The sequence below is a fragment of the Trichosurus vulpecula genome, chromosome 4 (assembly GCF_011100635.1).
Source record: "Trichosurus vulpecula isolate mTriVul1 chromosome 4, mTriVul1.pri, whole genome shotgun sequence".
Lineage (NCBI taxonomy): Eukaryota > Metazoa > Chordata > Mammalia > Diprotodontia > Phalangeridae > Trichosurus > Trichosurus vulpecula.
Window position 1 is genome coordinate 171,269,635 of NC_050576.1, and position 16,494 is coordinate 171,286,128.

The 16,494-nt window shown below is 42.9% G+C and overlaps 1 protein-coding gene across 1 annotated transcript in view; it reads left to right on the forward strand.

Moving 5' to 3' along the window:
• Nucleotides 1–16,494, forward strand: part of CUEDC1 (CUE domain containing 1) — a 119,439-nt gene that overhangs the window by 35,723 nt on the left and 67,222 nt on the right. The window contains exon 2 of the mRNA XM_036757407.1: nt 8–59. The gene's annotated coding sequence lies outside the window, so the exon portion shown is untranslated. The remainder of the gene's footprint in view (nt 1–7; nt 60–16,494) is intronic.

Here is a 16,494-nt window from a genome sequence, read left to right on the forward strand (position 1 = left end):
CCTTTAGGGCTCGGCTCAGGTGTCACCTGCTCCAGGAAATCTTCTCGGATTCTCTCTAGGTAAGAGTGTTCTCTCTTTCCTCAGATTTTCCAAATGCAATTTGTCTTCTCACTTTCTTTGCCCTATCACATTCTACCTTAACACTTCCTTGTGGACAAAGTATATCCTTCCCAGGAGACTATAAGCTCTCTGAGGGCAGGGAGAGTTCATTTTTTTGTCTTTTATTCACAGTGATTACCACAGTGCTTTGTAGAGAGTAGGTATTTAATGAGAATTTCCAGAGAAGAACGTTCTGGGACCTCCTCAGATAATGCATTCCAATGTTTCCCAAGCCTTGTAATACAAGTTACAATAATGATAGCTGCCATGTAGGATCTTAAGGTTTGCAAAGCACTTTACTTACATTATGTCATTTGATTCTCAGATAGGTACTATTATTAATCCACATTTTATGGGTAGAAAAATATGGAGGGAGTGTGCCAAGGAGGAGCTTGATCAAGTTTAGCAAGGTTAAAGGATGAGGCTTTGTTCTGACCTGAAAAATGTCTTCCTGTACAAGGTATAAACATGGGATCATCAGTTAAGAGCTGGAAGAGACCTTAGAGATCACATAGAGATCATTGTCATTTTATAGCTGAGAAAACTGCATTCCAGAGAGGTTAAAACACTCCATAGGGAGGAAGTGGCAGAACTAAGATTTGAACCCTAGTCTTCCATACCATCCTGCTGGCAATATCACTTAAAAAAATTTAACTTAATTTAATTTTTTCCTTACATTTTAAATTCTGAACTGTCTCCTTCCCTCTCTATCTAGCACTAGAAAAGGCCACCATCTCTCTCTCTCTCTCTCTCTCTCTCTCTCTCTCTAACACACACACTCACTCACCCACTCGCACACAAATGTAAAACCATACTATATGTACTTCTATTTATCAGTTCTTTCTCTGGAGTTGGATAGCATCTCTTCCTTCATAGGTCCTTTGTAGTTGATTTGAATATTTATAATACTCAAAATAGCGTAGTTATTCACAGTTATTCTCCGAACAATATTGCTGTTACTATATATAATGTCTTGGTTCTGCTCATTTCACTGCATTATTTCATGCAAATCTTTCCATGGTTTTCTAAAATCAATCAATCACTCTTAAGAAAGATTGATTGCTGTGTCTAGTCATACACTAGCACTTGATTCCTGAACTTGGGTTTTCCAAAAAAGAACGGAAAAACTGATGGAAAAACCCAGAGCTATGGCAGCCAGAGAGAAGCCAGTTCTCTGAAGGAAGTCTTCGTGGCTCTGTAGTTACTCCAGGGAAACATATGTATCCGGTAACCATGTGGCCCCAGGAGAGGAGAAAACCAGATGGCCCTAGAGATGTCAGGCAGCAGGCAGAAGGAGCAGGAGAAGAGTATCTCAGAGTTGTTGGGCCAAGCTGAGAACCTCTAGGAATTTGAGCCAGGCAGCTGTGGAGTGGTAGTAGTAGAGACAGAAGGCTATGAGAAAGAGGAGGAACTTTTGGATCAGGGCTCCTGCAGGGAAGAGGAGGAAGGAGTTCCTGGACCAAGGTGGAGTTGGAGCCAAGGGGCAGTGAGGATCAGCTCCATCATACAGAAGAACCTGACTGGTGACACATCTCATTAGTACATGAGGGCAGCACTAGGGCTACTTTGCTGAGATTTTAACAAAGCTTTTGATGTAGTGCTGTTCTTGTGGAGAAAATGGAGAGGTATGGATTAGATGATAATGCAATCAGGTAAAGGAGAACCATTTGGAAGGCTGGACTCAAAGATAAGTTGTTAATGGTCTCTAGTGGAGTACCCCAGGGATCTATGCTTGACCTTGTACTGTTTAATATTTTTGTCAATGACTTAGATAAAGGAATAGATGATAAGCTCGGCAAATCTGAAAATGACAGAAAGCTGGAAGAGATAACACAGTGGACTACAGTCAGGATCCCAAAGGATCTTAACAGGCTAGTTCATTCGATGGAATCTACTAAGAGGAAATTCAGTAGAGATAAATGTAAAGTCTTGCACTTGGGTACAAAAAAATCAATTTTACAAGTATCAAATGGTGAGAAATTCAGCAGTGTTCTGAGAAAGGTCTGGTGGGTTTTGTGTGTGTGTGTGTTTGTGTGTGTTTTTAATGAATTGCAAACTTAATATGAACCAGCAGTGTGACATGGCAGTGTATAAAAGCTAATTCCTATTGGGCCGCGTTAAGAGGAGCATTCCTTCCAGGAATAGCCCCACTGTCTTCTGCCTTAGTCAGAATTCACCCGGAGTATTGTGTTCAGTTCTGAACTCCACATTTTAAGAAGGTCATTACCCAGCTGGAGAGTGTTCAGAGGAGGGCAACCAGGTTGGGAAAAGGCCTTGAGTCCCTGTTATGGGAAGATCAGTTACAGGAACTGAGCATGTTAAGTCGGGCAAATAGGAGACTCAAGGGAAATATGAAAGCTGCCTTCAAGTATTTGAAGGGCTATCATATGGAGCAGGAATTAGTTTTGTTCTTTTTGGCTCTCTGAGGGCCAAACTGGAGTGATGGGTGGAAGTTGCAAAGATGCCAGTTTTGTTCTCAATATTGGGGAAAAAAAAATGACAACTTAACAATTAGAAGTGTCCAAAAATAGAATAACTTGCCATGACAGAGTTCTCCAAGGTTCTCCCTTCTTGGGGGTCTTCAAGAAGAGACTGGACAACTTCTTTTTGGCATATTATAGTGATATGGGCGTGCGTGCGTGCGTGCGTGCGTGCGTGTGTTGGACTAGGCGTTTGCTGTGATTCCCTTCTAATTCCCAAATTCCTTGATTCTGGTGCAGATGAAAGGGAAGGGATGTGACTTGGGCCTTAACCAGGGTAGAAAGCCTCAGTGAAGGTGGGCTTCACTGGAAGGGGTACCTTGATTCTGGCAACCCTGAGTGCTTTCTCCTATTGGGTGGGGAAACCTAGTCTAGTACTATAAGTCTGGAGGTAACTGTACAGGAACCCAGAAGCAGGTAAATAGTGGATAGAATGCTGGAGTAAGGATTACCTGAGTTCAAAGCAAGCCTCAGATACCTATTTGCTGTGTGACCCTGAGCAAGTCACTTAACCTCTGTCTTCCTCAATTTTCTCAACTATAAAATGTGGATCATCAACAGCACCTGCCCCCCAGGATTGTTGCGATGATCAGATGAGATAATATTCATAAAATGTAGTGAGAAGAGTAGTGAGAAGAAAGCTGGGCTCTGAGCCTTGCGCATATACTGGTTGTATGACCTGGACATGTGCCTAGTACCTAATGGGTGCTTAATACTTGTTTCCTTCCTTGGAAGGTAGAAGTTTACTGGAGAGGGAAGGAGAATCGTTTTGACTGTTAATGGGCTCAGGTGTGAGTCCTTTCTGTTTAAGATTCTTGCCCACTTAAATGATGCCTATCCTTTACTTGAGGTATTGTTAGCCTGACTGCCTGCATGAGAAATGAAGGTCCTTTCACCTTTTCTGTAGAGACCTAGACATGAACTACATTCTGATAGTGGTCCCCCCATTCCCCATCTAAAATGTCTGCTTTATACAATCCCTAGCTTGCCTCAAAGTATAGCCTAAGTGTTAACTCCTGCCTTAGGTCTTTCCTGAAAAATTATTAGTGTTCTCTCCTTCTTGACCGTTTTTTGTTCAGTCGTTTCAATCATCTCTGACTCTTCATGACACCCTTTGGGGTTTTCTTGGCAAAGATACCAGAGTGGTTTGCCGTCCTCATCTCCAGCTCATTCTATAGATGAGGAAAGTAAGGCAAACAAGGGTAAGTGACTTGCCCAGGGTCACACAACTAGTAAGTATCTGAGGCCACATTTGAACTCAGGAAGACAGTCTTCCTAACTCCAGGCCCTATGCTCTAGGCACTGTGCCATCTAGCTGCCCTTCATTCTTTCCCTCTTGAAATTACTTCATATGTACTTAGTTATTATTTGTTTACATGTTGTATTCACCCCTCACCCCCCACCCCCACCCCGGAAGGGGATACAAGATCCTTGAGATCAAAGACTGTATCCCCAGTGCCTTGCACATAGTAGATTCTTTTTTTTTTTTTTTTTTTTTTTTTTGCTTTTTGCCCGGGCAATCGGGGTTAAGTGACTTGCCCAAGGTCACACAGCTAGTACATGTGTCAAGTGTCTGAGGCCAGATTTGAACTCAGGTCCTCCTGACTCCAGGGCCCGTGCTCTACTCACTGCGCCACCTAGCTGCCCCCATAGTAGATTCTTTATATACATTTTATTCAATTTAATGATCTCCCAAAGAAACCCCGTTTTGGAGTGAAAATAACCAAAATTCTGATGTTCCCAGGTTATATCCTGGGTGAGGACATTGGCCAAAGAGTAATTCTTGAGAGGTCTTCAAGACTGAACCTTTATATAAACTCAGTGCTGTCAATTCTATGCCATGGGTTAAATTTAGAACTAGGAAAGTTTTACCTAAGTCCAGCTCTGTTGAAATAGGAACTTCCTTTCCTGTACTTTGTTCTTCTTCACCCCCTAAGGCAGGAAGGGGCTCAGGCAGGAGACTTAAAGTCAATCAGGCAGGTGGTTCAGTGGTTAGAATGGTGGAATCAGGAAGACTTGAATTCAAATCCAGCTGTGCAACCTGGGGCAAGTCATTTGACCTCTGTTTGCCTCAGTTTCCTAGTCTGTAAAATGGGGATAAAAATAGCACAGGGTCATTGCAAGGATCAAATGAGACGATATTTGCAAAGCTCTCTGTAAACCTTGACGTGCTGTGTAAATGGCAGCCATTCTTCTTTCCACATTGCTCCCCCTAGCCAGTCCACAGGGCAATGAAGAAGAAAAGAAGGCTGCTGGGTGAGTGTCTGGGCTCTTTGGAGGATATTTACTTGCCATGCTAGGCAAATGATCAGGCTCAGCCCCCTTAATTAATGTTCCTTTGGAGACAGCTGGTGCAGTTCCTTCCCTGTTAACCCCCCACCTTCCTTCCTCCTCATTTGCACATGGCTTAGTGAGGGACCTGCCTTTCTTGATCTCTCCAGTAGTCCCCAGAGGTTCCCAGGGCCCCATATGGGAAAGCTGGTTTCTTTGATGTTCTCCCCATCAGAGGGTGTGTGATATGGAACAAGGAGCCACTGTGTGCTCTGGGCTCTCTGAGGGATGGAAGCCCCCTGAGCCCCAGCTGCCTCCTCCTCGAGGCCAAGCACCGACTCAATTGTGATTCGGTTTGTCATCTATCCTCTTCCGAGTCTTTGGGGCCTATTAAAGGGCTAATGGGCTTTCCAGTCTGCACCGGTGGAAAATTAGGCCCTCTGGGAAAGGTATCCTAACCAGGTAGTTAGCCAGGCTTGAGGGGGACAGGCCCTCCTGGATGACCCCACCACAGGCAGTGAGGGTTGTCGGCCGTTTTTCATCTTTGCAAACAGCGCAGGGCAGGCTGGATTACCTGTTCTTAGGGGGCTTTCCTTCAGTCTGTAGGTAAAAAACCTGGTTCTTTGCCCCTACAGAGTTAAGGAGGGATTTGTGCCCCAGGAATCTATGCTTAGTTCAGTGTTTCAATTTCTTATTTTTGGGATGAGTAGAATGTATGTTCTCCTGCTCCCCCTTTTTATGGAGAGCTTCAAAACTTTACAAGTGATCATAGGATCAGTTGTGTGGGGCTGAAAGAGACCTCAAAGGCCATCTTTTTGGCCATGTCATCTTACAGATGAGGAAACTGAGGCCCAGGGAAATCTCAGCATTACATGAGTGGTAAATGTCTGGTGGGAGGAAGGGTATAGTAGGCACCATTTTGTTGGACTTTATTGGTTTAATGCTGCTAATAAGAGAGCCAGTCTGTGTTGGGGCAGGAAGGGAAGGGGGTAAAATAGACTGCTCAGCATCCTGTCTTGTGTGATTGAAAAACACAGATTTCCCTCCTGTGCTCTAGATTCTGATTCCCTCCCCTAAGCACTTTGAAGATGGAGAAAGCAGTTGAAGCATCTGAGCAGTACTCTCATCAACTGGAGGCTGCTGCTGCTGTTGCTGCTTTGGGTAACCTCTTATGGGCTATTCCTTTCCATTCAACAATCATTAAGCACCTACTGCATACCAAGCATTGTAGATACAAAAAAAAAAATGAAACTGTCCTTGCCCTCAGAGAGTTTACATTCTACTAGGGGGTGAAATCATTTGCAGAAATAAGTAAATACAAAATATACACAAAGTAAGTAAATATAAAGTAGAGAGATAGTGTGGCCTAGTGAGAAGAGATTCTATAAGTTCTGGGTTCAATTTCATATCTGCCATAGGACAGGTATTGATGTGCATTGGGGAAGTTCCTCATTTTGAACTACCTGTACTCATACACAGAGCAGCTTGGTAGTCAAGTGGATAGAGCTCTAGGCCTGGAGTCAGGGAGACCTGAGCCCAAATCAGGCCTTAAGCACTTACTAACTGTGTGACCCTGGGCAAGTCACTCAACCCTGTTTGCCTCACTTTCCTCATATGTGTAATGATCTGGAGAAGGAAATGGCAAACCACTCCAGTATCTTTGCCAAGAAAACCCCAAACAGGGTCAGGAAGGGTCAGGCATGATCGAACACCACCACCACCCATGTAATTACAGGTCCTATTAAAAACATATACATACACACATATAATGAGCACTAGACTGTATTGTTGGCAATATTAATAATAATATTTTAATATAATTTAACTTATACGTATTATTTTAATTAGTTAACTTAATATTTAATAATAATAATGATTTAAAAATATTTTTATTTATATGGTACTTTAAGTTTTGTAAAGCACTTCTGCAAGCATTTCATTGGGTGTGTGTGTATATATATATATATATATACACATACATATTTGGTACATATTATATACATACATATGCATAATTGGAAGGAGGAACACAAATAACCGTGGGGATCAGTCAGTCAACAAGCCTTCACTAAGTGCTTACCCTGTGCCAGGAGATACAAAGTACACAATTGCTGCTTTCCTTGGGTAGGACACAGTCTTGGAGGGTGGACCTGGCCATAGTTGCCTGAGGCCATTGATGGCACTCCTTGTCTGAATTGTTTCTAGCCTTCCACTTGGCACTGTGGTTGTTTCGCTGCCTCAGCCTTGCTTTTTGTCTACTCCCTTCCCTCCTATTTGCTTCCCAACCTTAGCCAGGAACTTCTCCATAAAAGGAGGTGGGGTAGGATGGGATGGGATGGGATGGGATGGGGTGGGGTGGGGTGGGGTGGGAGAATCAGTGCTATTTGTCCTCTTCTGGGGTCAGAGAGACCAGCAGTGGCCTTCACTGCTGGCACCTCCACCCAGGCCTGACACTAGGAAGATGTGGCTAGTGTGCTGCGGGAGGGGCTTGGTTATTTATGCAGCCTGTGCTCACTGGGCTGCAATGACAACTAGTAGTGTTTGTATTTACTTCACAAGTCAGTCTGGTGGCTGGACAAGTGTTATCACCCCTCATTTTACAGAAGAGGAAATTCAGCTTCAGAAAGGTTGGTCAGATGGTTTAGTGGGTTTTTCCCTGACTCTAACAATACTCTTTCTACTCTGCACCATGATGCCTCTTGATCAGCTCTAACCACAAGGAAGGAAAGGCAACCTTCACCCCTAAATATGTGTGTTAATACCCCTTAATCCTACTTCTGATGATGGTTAATAATATTGCACAGAATAACACTATCTTTTGTTCCTCAAGAGCAAAAAATGTGCTTTACTTATACCTCCCCTTTCCTTGTTCAGGAAATTTCAGCACCTCACTATTGCCTTTAGGGAAAAATACAAACTTTTGTTTTATATTTAAAGACCTTCATGGCTTCAGTCTACTGTTCCAGATTGATTTCATCTCTTCCACTATTCTTGTTTTTCCCCAACCCCCACCTTTCCCCTCCCTCCCATCCAAATAAAAGTCTCTACATTCCTATCAAACTGTCCTACTTGCTGGTTCCTGTCCATTTGGCAGAGACCTCTGCCTTTGCACAGACTGTCTCTCCCATGTCGGAAATGCCCTCCCTCCTGAGCTCCTCATCTTGGAATCCTGAACTCCCTTCAAGGGCACCATGATGCCTTCTATTCAGATCTTTGAGTCATGAGGTCTCAATTTAAGGTCACACAATATATCCCCCTGCTTCTATGCACCACTAAACCCAATCTAGTCTGCAGAAATAATATCCGTGCAGTGGCTTACACAGCAACTTCTTCACAAGAGTTCTTTAACTTCGGAAATTACAAATGTTTCAATTCACTAACAGCATCAGAGTGCTGTGCTGGGTATTTGGAGAGTTCCACATAAGAAACCATCCCTACCTTCAAGAAGTTTACAAATTAATTGGCATCTAGGTGGTACAGTAGAGCCGGGAAGACCTAAGCTTGAATCCAGCTTCAGACACTCACTAGCCAAGTGACAGTGGGCAAGTCACTTAGCCTCAATTTCCTCATCTGTAAAATGGGGATAATCATAGCACCTGCCTCCCAGGGATACTGTGAGGATCAAATGAGATAATATTTGTGAAGTGCTTTGTAAACCTTAAAGCACCATGCAAACGCTAGCTATCATCATCATCATCGTCATCATCAACAGTGTGACAGAAAGTCCTCTGTCTCTCTGGCTGCAACTTAAACCCACTTCCTCATTATCGATGCTCAGTCACGTTTCAGGTTTAGTGGTAATTGAAACCTGTAATGGTTTGAATTGATTCACCTTGGAAAACCTGGCTGAGAATCATTTTCCAACTCGGACTGCATTAATTTTTCAGAATGAATGTGGCTTTATGCCAGACTGACTATATGACCTTGGGTAAGTCACTTCCTTTGTCACATCAAAAGGTCAAAACAGGGGCTCTCTAAGGTACCGTGGAGCTCCAATAGCCAGTGGTCTAGTATAGTAGTTCCCAACCTCTTCAAGTATGAGGACCCTGTAGTTAATGTAAAAAAAAATTCACAGACCCCACAATAGTAATTATTACTATTAATTACTATTACTATAATACTAATAGTAATTAATACTATTATATTGCTATTATAATACCAATAATATTGGTGCTGCTATTATAATACTAATATTAGTACTGTTTGTACTAGTTAATGAGTCCTATTAATAGCTGTTGTTTGAGAATGTAAAAGATGCAAAAAGCTTGAGTTTAGTAGTGCTTGAAAATGAATGAGTATTTGATTAATCACAATAGCTTCTCTAGATGATTGAACAATGCACATAGGTGAGATCGATTATTTTGGATATGGAGTTAGAGGATCTGCAGTTCTGATCCCAGGCTCTTCACCTGTGCACCTTTGGACAAATCATTTAATCCCCCTGGGTCTCAGTTTCCTTTTTAGTAAAAGTAAGGAGATTGGGGTGAGTCAAAGGTTCTTCACCTTCTTTGTGTCATGAACCTATGGACTCCTTCTCAGAACTGTGTTTGTAAATGCATAAAAGACACAGGATTGCAAAGGATACCAATTATATTGAAATAAAAATGTATTTTCCCCCCATGCAAGTTCATGGACTCCTGAAATCTATCAGAAGACTCCAAGTTGAGAATCCCTGGTCTAGACAATCACTAAGGTCTCTTCCATATCTTTGATCCTATAATTTTGTTTTTCTTAGTCCACAAGGAGATATGTTTGTGTATTTATGGATTCCTATATCAACCAGCAAACCCCTTGTCTAGCTGTTCAGCTACCAGGATGGAAGAGACTGATTTAGATGAAAAAAGCTGGGGAGACTGACTCAGGTTGGAAAGGCAGAGGCAGCAGAACAAGGACATAGATGGCACTGGGGGACAAAGGGAGGACAGCTTCTAGGTGGGGAATTACACATGTGGAGGAGGGTGCTGCTTCTGAAACCAAAGCCAGAATAACATCAGAAGCTTTCGAGCAGAAAGAGACCTTGGAAACCATCTAGCCCAGCCCCCTCATTTTATTTATTTATTTTTCTAGTTCTAAATTCGTTTTTATTTTATTTTCAGTTCCAGCCTTCTCATTTATTTATTTTTCTAGTTTTAAATTCATTTTTACTTTATTTTCAGTTCCAAATTCTCCCCCCTCTCCACCCGTTGAGAAGGCAAGAAAAACAAACCCATCACAAATATGTATAGTCATGGAAAACATTTCCCCCATTAGCTATGTTTCCGTGCCCCCCCCCCCCAAAAGCAAGAAAAAGAAGAAAAACATGCTTTGATCTGCATTGTCTATCAGCTCCCTATCTGGCGGTGGCTAGCATGTTTCATCATGAGTCCTTTAGAATTATGGAGGGTCATTGTGTTGATCAGAGTACCTAAGTCTTTCAAAGTTGCTGGTCTTTACAATGTTGCCGTCACTGTGTAAATTCCAATCCCCTCGTTTTAGACTTAAGGAAACAGAGCTCCTCTCTTTCCCGGGCCCCCAGGAAAATAAACAGAATTCTGAAACAAAATGTCCTGCCTCTAGAAAGGAGACGGGAAACTGCTGGTGTGATTAGGAGAGGCATGGAAAGGGAAAATCACCCTGACATTGAGAAATAGGCTTTTCTTTTTCCTTTTTTTTTCTTTTGAACAACGTCCAAACTGAACTCTGAAGTTGGAAAGACATTCGAAGCTGGCCTTGGGCTCCCACAGAGCCTAAATCCAGGTTATGCCGCCTGTATATCTTCCTTATAAAGTCATGAACAAACCACTGTGTTTAGGAAGTGGAAGGCTGGGAGGAGGGTGAATTTCATACCACTTTCCTTCCTTTAGTTTAAATTAAAAGAAAGAAAAAATGCCTTCTCCACGATCTGTGCTCTCTTCTTCCTTTGGGGGACCTTGGAGGGTGGTGGTGGGCGTATTCTTGGATGGCCACATGTAATAGAATACAGGCAGCTCTAGGTTATCTCCCCATGTGTTATCCACACTTTATTTTTAGTCCCAGACCAGCTAGCCCAATTCCACTGTCAGTTGTGGGTGTTCAAGGAATGAAAACATTTCAGATGTTACCCTCAGTAAAAATATAAGCAGGATGGGAAGTTGAGTGGGAGAAAAATATGGCCCCGGGGCATTCCAAAAACCAAATATAAATCCTCTCCCCTGCCCCCACTCCCCACCTGTTGTTTTGGGTTACCCAGGGTAGCTGACTGCTGCATTAGCTCAGTCTTGTGAGGGTAGCCCTAGGGAGGAGCCAGGCAGGTGAAAGAGAAAGGGGAAAGACTTTGGAGAAGACCCCAGGGTTTGCCTTTTAACTGCTATACAATCCTAGGCTAAGTCTCTGAATTCCCTGGGACAGCTGCTACGGAGTCAGGGCTGAGTCAGTTCTTCCACTTAGCAGGCCAGTCATTTCATTCACTTACTGACCACTTAGACTTAGTTGTGCCAACTTAGGTTGGCACTTTTCATCCAGAGAGATCCAAATTCCTTAGCAGAAGGGATTCCTCATGTTCACAGTACCCTTGATGTTGTGGGTGGGGGTGGGGTGGGAGTTGATGGAGTCAGGTGATGCTGTATCCCTTTTACTGCAAGGGGAGACTGAGGCACTGAGTGACTTCCTTGGAACGACTCAGTCCAGCCTAGGACTTCACTTGGGATCCAAAGCCCATATTCTCTGCTACCCCTCCTTTTTCTGATTCAGTAATTTAGAGAAATTCATCCTTCCTGGGAAAGGGACTCTTCCCTGAGTTAGCTATGGTAACATAGCAGGTGGTATGTGCCCCAGGTTTGGGTATCAGGAGAGCTGAGTAGGATTTTCCAGAGATACTTCCTGTTACAACTATTCTGCCTTCATGCCCATTGCTGTTATCCTGAAACTTAGAACATTTTGGCAAAAAGTAACAACATGGCCTGTAAGCATTAAGATAAAAACAGTACAAATTGCAAAAGACTGAGAATGACAGGAGGAAGAAACTTTGTAGTTCATTGTGGACACTTGTGCATACCGACTCTTGTAAGCTAGTATCTATTCATGGTGGTGGTGTTCCATCAAGATTTGCCCACTGTTGTGGCAACAACACAAAAATAATTGACAGTACGTCCTGATAGTTGGTTCCAAGACATGGCCACCTTCACTAGGTTCCTCTTTCTGACCCCTACGTTGCCATGTGATTTAGGGCAGGTCACTTAGGCTCTTGGTGCCCCAGTATTTCCAGTTAACAAAGTGGAAATCTGTATTCCTGGCCCTCTGAGAGCATCTGCTGACTGGTCATTATAATGATGTAATTGCTAGCATCTATATGGTTCTTTAGCCACATATTATCTCTTGATCCTTACAGCAATCTGGTGAGGTAGGTACTGTTATTATCTCATCTAACCCTTGCAACAACCCTGTGAGTTAAGTTCCATTGCTATTCCCAGTTTACAGATGAGAAGTTAAATGACTTGCTCAGGGTCACACAGCTAGTAAGTGCTGGAAGTAGGGACTGAATTTAGATCTTCCCGATTAGAAATAACATCCAATACTCTATGCCACTTAGCTGCTGCCCCAGATGACAAGATCAATGGGAACGGACTAGAGCTTTGAGAAAGAGAAAAGCTCTAGCTTAGATTGTAAACTCCCCAAGGTCAAGGACTATGTTGATCCAATTTGCAAGGCACGGGGCACCCAGAACAACACCCTGTACAAATGGCTATTTAATAAATTTCTCCTGATGAATGATAATGATAAAAATTCAAGGGGCTATTATTATCGCTCCCCAACTGCTGACTTTGCCTCTGGCATCTTCTCCTGGATCTGGCCCTGGAAAATTTCAAACCCTCTTCTTGTTACCTCGGGGGAGAAAACTCAGGCTTCTCCCACCCCATCCTCCTTTCCCACCCTACAGACTAGGTTATTGACTTAAATCTCGATCAGTTTTACGCCTTTGTCGTGACTGGGTATGCCTACTTCTCTCCATTGCACCCGTTCTCCCACCCATTTCCTTGGGGGCAGTCCCTGCCCATGGACTTGGTTTAGTTATGCTTTGCATCCATTTACTTTTTTGCAAATCAAATCTCATGAGATCACCAGCTTCCTTTATAATTTCACTGATGCTCTAGCTTCCTAGTGATTGTCCCTTGGCCAAAGCTTATGGTCTTTGGCCCTGTTTTTACGTCTTCTCCAACATCCCCCCCCCAACAGTAACTGATGATTTATAAACAAACCCTTGAAGCCACTGGGAGGTTTTGCTATTTAAAGGAAGCCTTTGGTTAACCAGACAGGATTTTTTTCTCCTAAATGGCTTTTCTTAAACTAGGGTTCACCTGTAATCTGTCCCCATGTGAAGTCCTTCCTGGATCTGTAGAAGGGCCCTGGGGGAGTCCAGGCTGTTCACTTTTCATTCCTTCTTCCATCTTAGTGGTCAAGGTTGACCCTTTCCAAAACCCTGGGCCTGAGGGTGGTGGTGTTGGGGTTTGTTTTGTGTGTTCTGTGTGTTTTTCCTTTGCTCCACCAATCTGGTCTCCATGGAAACAGGTGCAGCCTTTGTGTTTCCTTTTGCTTTGGGCAAATCAATGGCGATTTTTCTTTGTGTCGCTCTCCCCCCTCCCCTTTTTTATACTTAAGCAATGAGCCTTAGGCTTTGCGGTTCTGTGTGTATTCTGGAATTGATGGGGAGAGACACCCTCTCCCTGTGTAGAAGAAACAGGTGAGGATGGGGAGGAATGAAAATTGTTCCCCCCCCCTTTGACTCTTTGTAAACTCTGAAGGAGAGGGTTCCTTCCAGTGGGTTTTCATAGTTTCTGGTAGGCAACTAGGGGGAGGGGAGAAAGGGTGGGAGAGGGAGTCTAAGGACCTGGTTTTGAATCCCAGCCTCATCACTTATGACCCCTTGGACTTTGAGCACTTCTCTGGACACTAGTTTCTTCCTCAGGAAAATGAAGGGGGTATTATGGTCTCTAAGAGTCCCAGCTCTAAATCTATGGACCTACCTCCACAGTCTCAATGTTTTGTGATCCATACTCTTTGTGTCTTGAATTTGTTGTATTCACAATATTCTTTTAGAAAGGCTAATAGGAGAAGAATGAAGCCTGTGATGGGTAGCCTGGAGTGGCTGAGAAATCTAGGGGCCTAGCCTCTGCTTGAGAATCTACCGTGTGACCTTGGGGCAAGCCCTTTAACAATGATTCTGTTAACACTCCTCCCTCTTCTGTAATATGAGGTGGCAGAGGTCACTTTCAGCCCAAAAGTTCCATGATTCCTTGAAATGAGAAGCTAAAGGATATGACATCAGAGGAAGGGATTTTGAGCTCTTGAGAAAGGTAGCCTTATTGTCATAAAACTTTGATTTGGGTTGTTAGGAACCTGTAATTTCATGGGTGGAGGGAACTGCCACTTATACAAGTTAGCAACTCATCTAGAATTTATAGTTTTAGAAAAAGGGTCCTTAACCTGGGATCTGTGAACTTATTTAAAAAAAAATAAATGTATGATTGATTTTCTTTATAATCCTGTGTATTATATTTTATATATTCAAAACCATTATTCTGAGAAGGGAATCCATTCATTAGATTGCTAAAGTGGTCCATGACACAAAAAGGCTTAGGAACCCCTATTTTAGAGACTAGCCTGGGGGCATAGAGAGGTTAAGTGACTGACTCCAGGTCACACAGCACCTATGTAGTCAATGGTGGAATGTGATACCCCTACCTTTCATGATTCCCACACTGGCTTTCTACCTACTACTCCCCATTGATGTCTGATTTGATACATGGTGTCTTATCAGAGTCCTCCGTGTGAGTCTCCCCTGCCCCTTCCAAGTTTCTTGAGAGTCTATGGCCAAAAAATCCATTACCTGATACCTAACCATCTGGTTATGGTAAGCCTTTTAAAGTTACCAGAAAAATAGTGTAACTCATGGACTTGCTGGGGCTGATCATTGAAGCCCTGTCTATTGGGGTTGGACCTTCCAGGATCTACTCTCTGCTGGGGTAGCCTTCTTGGACCTTCATCCACAGAGGAAGACTGATGCGATAGGTAACATATAACTTTTATGTCTCATGATTATTATGTGGCTGATCTAAATGGTGATAGTATATTTCATACATTTTTTTCCATGCTAGAGGAGCTTCCTTACCAGGGATGAAACAGCAGTGAGAAATGGGAACCACTACTTCAGGGAACCTTGGCCGTAGTCCCACACCCATCACCTTATGCCCTCCCCATGTGTCACATAACTCATGGCAAAAATAGCTCGGGGATCTGGGTTCTGGGAGCCCTCTGCTCCTGGTCAGAACACAACATGCCTTGGCCCTGAACAGCATTCAGCAGCAGCTGTGCCCTCTCTTGTCCTCAACGCGGTTCAGTTTTCTCTTTAGAGAGAGAAGGGTGGGGGTGGTGGAAGGAGGAGGGTGAACTGAGGTGACTCCCAAAACAGCACCATTGGAGCTTTTAAAGGGTAGACCATAGTTTTCTGGGTGAGCCATACTTATCCACAGTCATCACTGTGACTATTTGCTTGATTAATGAAATGATCTGGTAAGCAGAAATGGTAATATAATAGTCACTTAGTGATAACACATGAATATATTAAAAACCAAAGTGATTATAATTAATTTTGTTGCTTTTTGTCAGGAGTTGAATCCCAAGCCCAGAAGTTTTATCCGTTTAAAAAATATGACCTCTTTAAAAATTTTTTTGATTTACGCACGCTTCTTGACCAAGGCTATATTTAATTTCAAGTTTGCCTTTATGGTCCAAAAGCACCAGGTCTGGGACAAGATACAGTTTTTGATGAGACTTCATTAAACTCACACACTCTCTGCTTGGCTGAGCCTACTTAGGGTCAACTCATGAGTCTTCTTTTTCCCCACACAGACAGAAGCAATCTAACTCATATGGAGAGAGTTATTTCTCAAAGAAAAGGATTTTCCATTCAGTTTAGTGCCTAATGCCAGTGTTTACCCTGTGTGGTTATCTCCAATTTATCCTTATAGATCTTGTTTATATATAGTTGTTTGAATTTTGTCTCTCCTGGTTAGATTGTGAGTCCCTTGAGGATGGGATTTGTTTTTGCTTTTTCTTTGTATTCTCAGGGTGGGGCACAGTGTCTGGCACATAGCAGGCACTTAATAAATACTTCTTGATGACTTAAATTCAAAAAAACAATTAAGTATCTCCCATCAAGGGTCTTACCTATTTAAGGGCAAGTACAAAAGTACACACAAATATGGTGGAATGCGATAAGAGTAGAGGAGAGGTCCAAATGATTCCAATTCCCCGGCAGCTCTTAAAATGGTAAAATACTTTCACATGTGTAATTTAAATTCTTGTTGGCACTTTGTAGGCAGCACAGCTTTGTGGCTAGAGAACTCAGTTGAGAAGACCTGGATTCAAGTCCTGCCTCAGTACATTTGTCAAGGCAAATCATTTAACTCCTCAGTTCTCTAGGCACCTTTCTAAGACCTTAAGTTTCAGAGAAGGTGCCAACCTATAGTGGTAGAGAGAATTTACTCCCCTGGGGTATTCCTTCCACCAATGAAATCACTGGTCCAGTCCCTATGCCCTACTCAACTTAAGCCTATTCATTACTTCTTGCTCAGTCTTTTTGGGAGTTGGAAAATAAAGGATTAACCTTTTACTCGAAGGCTTTAAATCA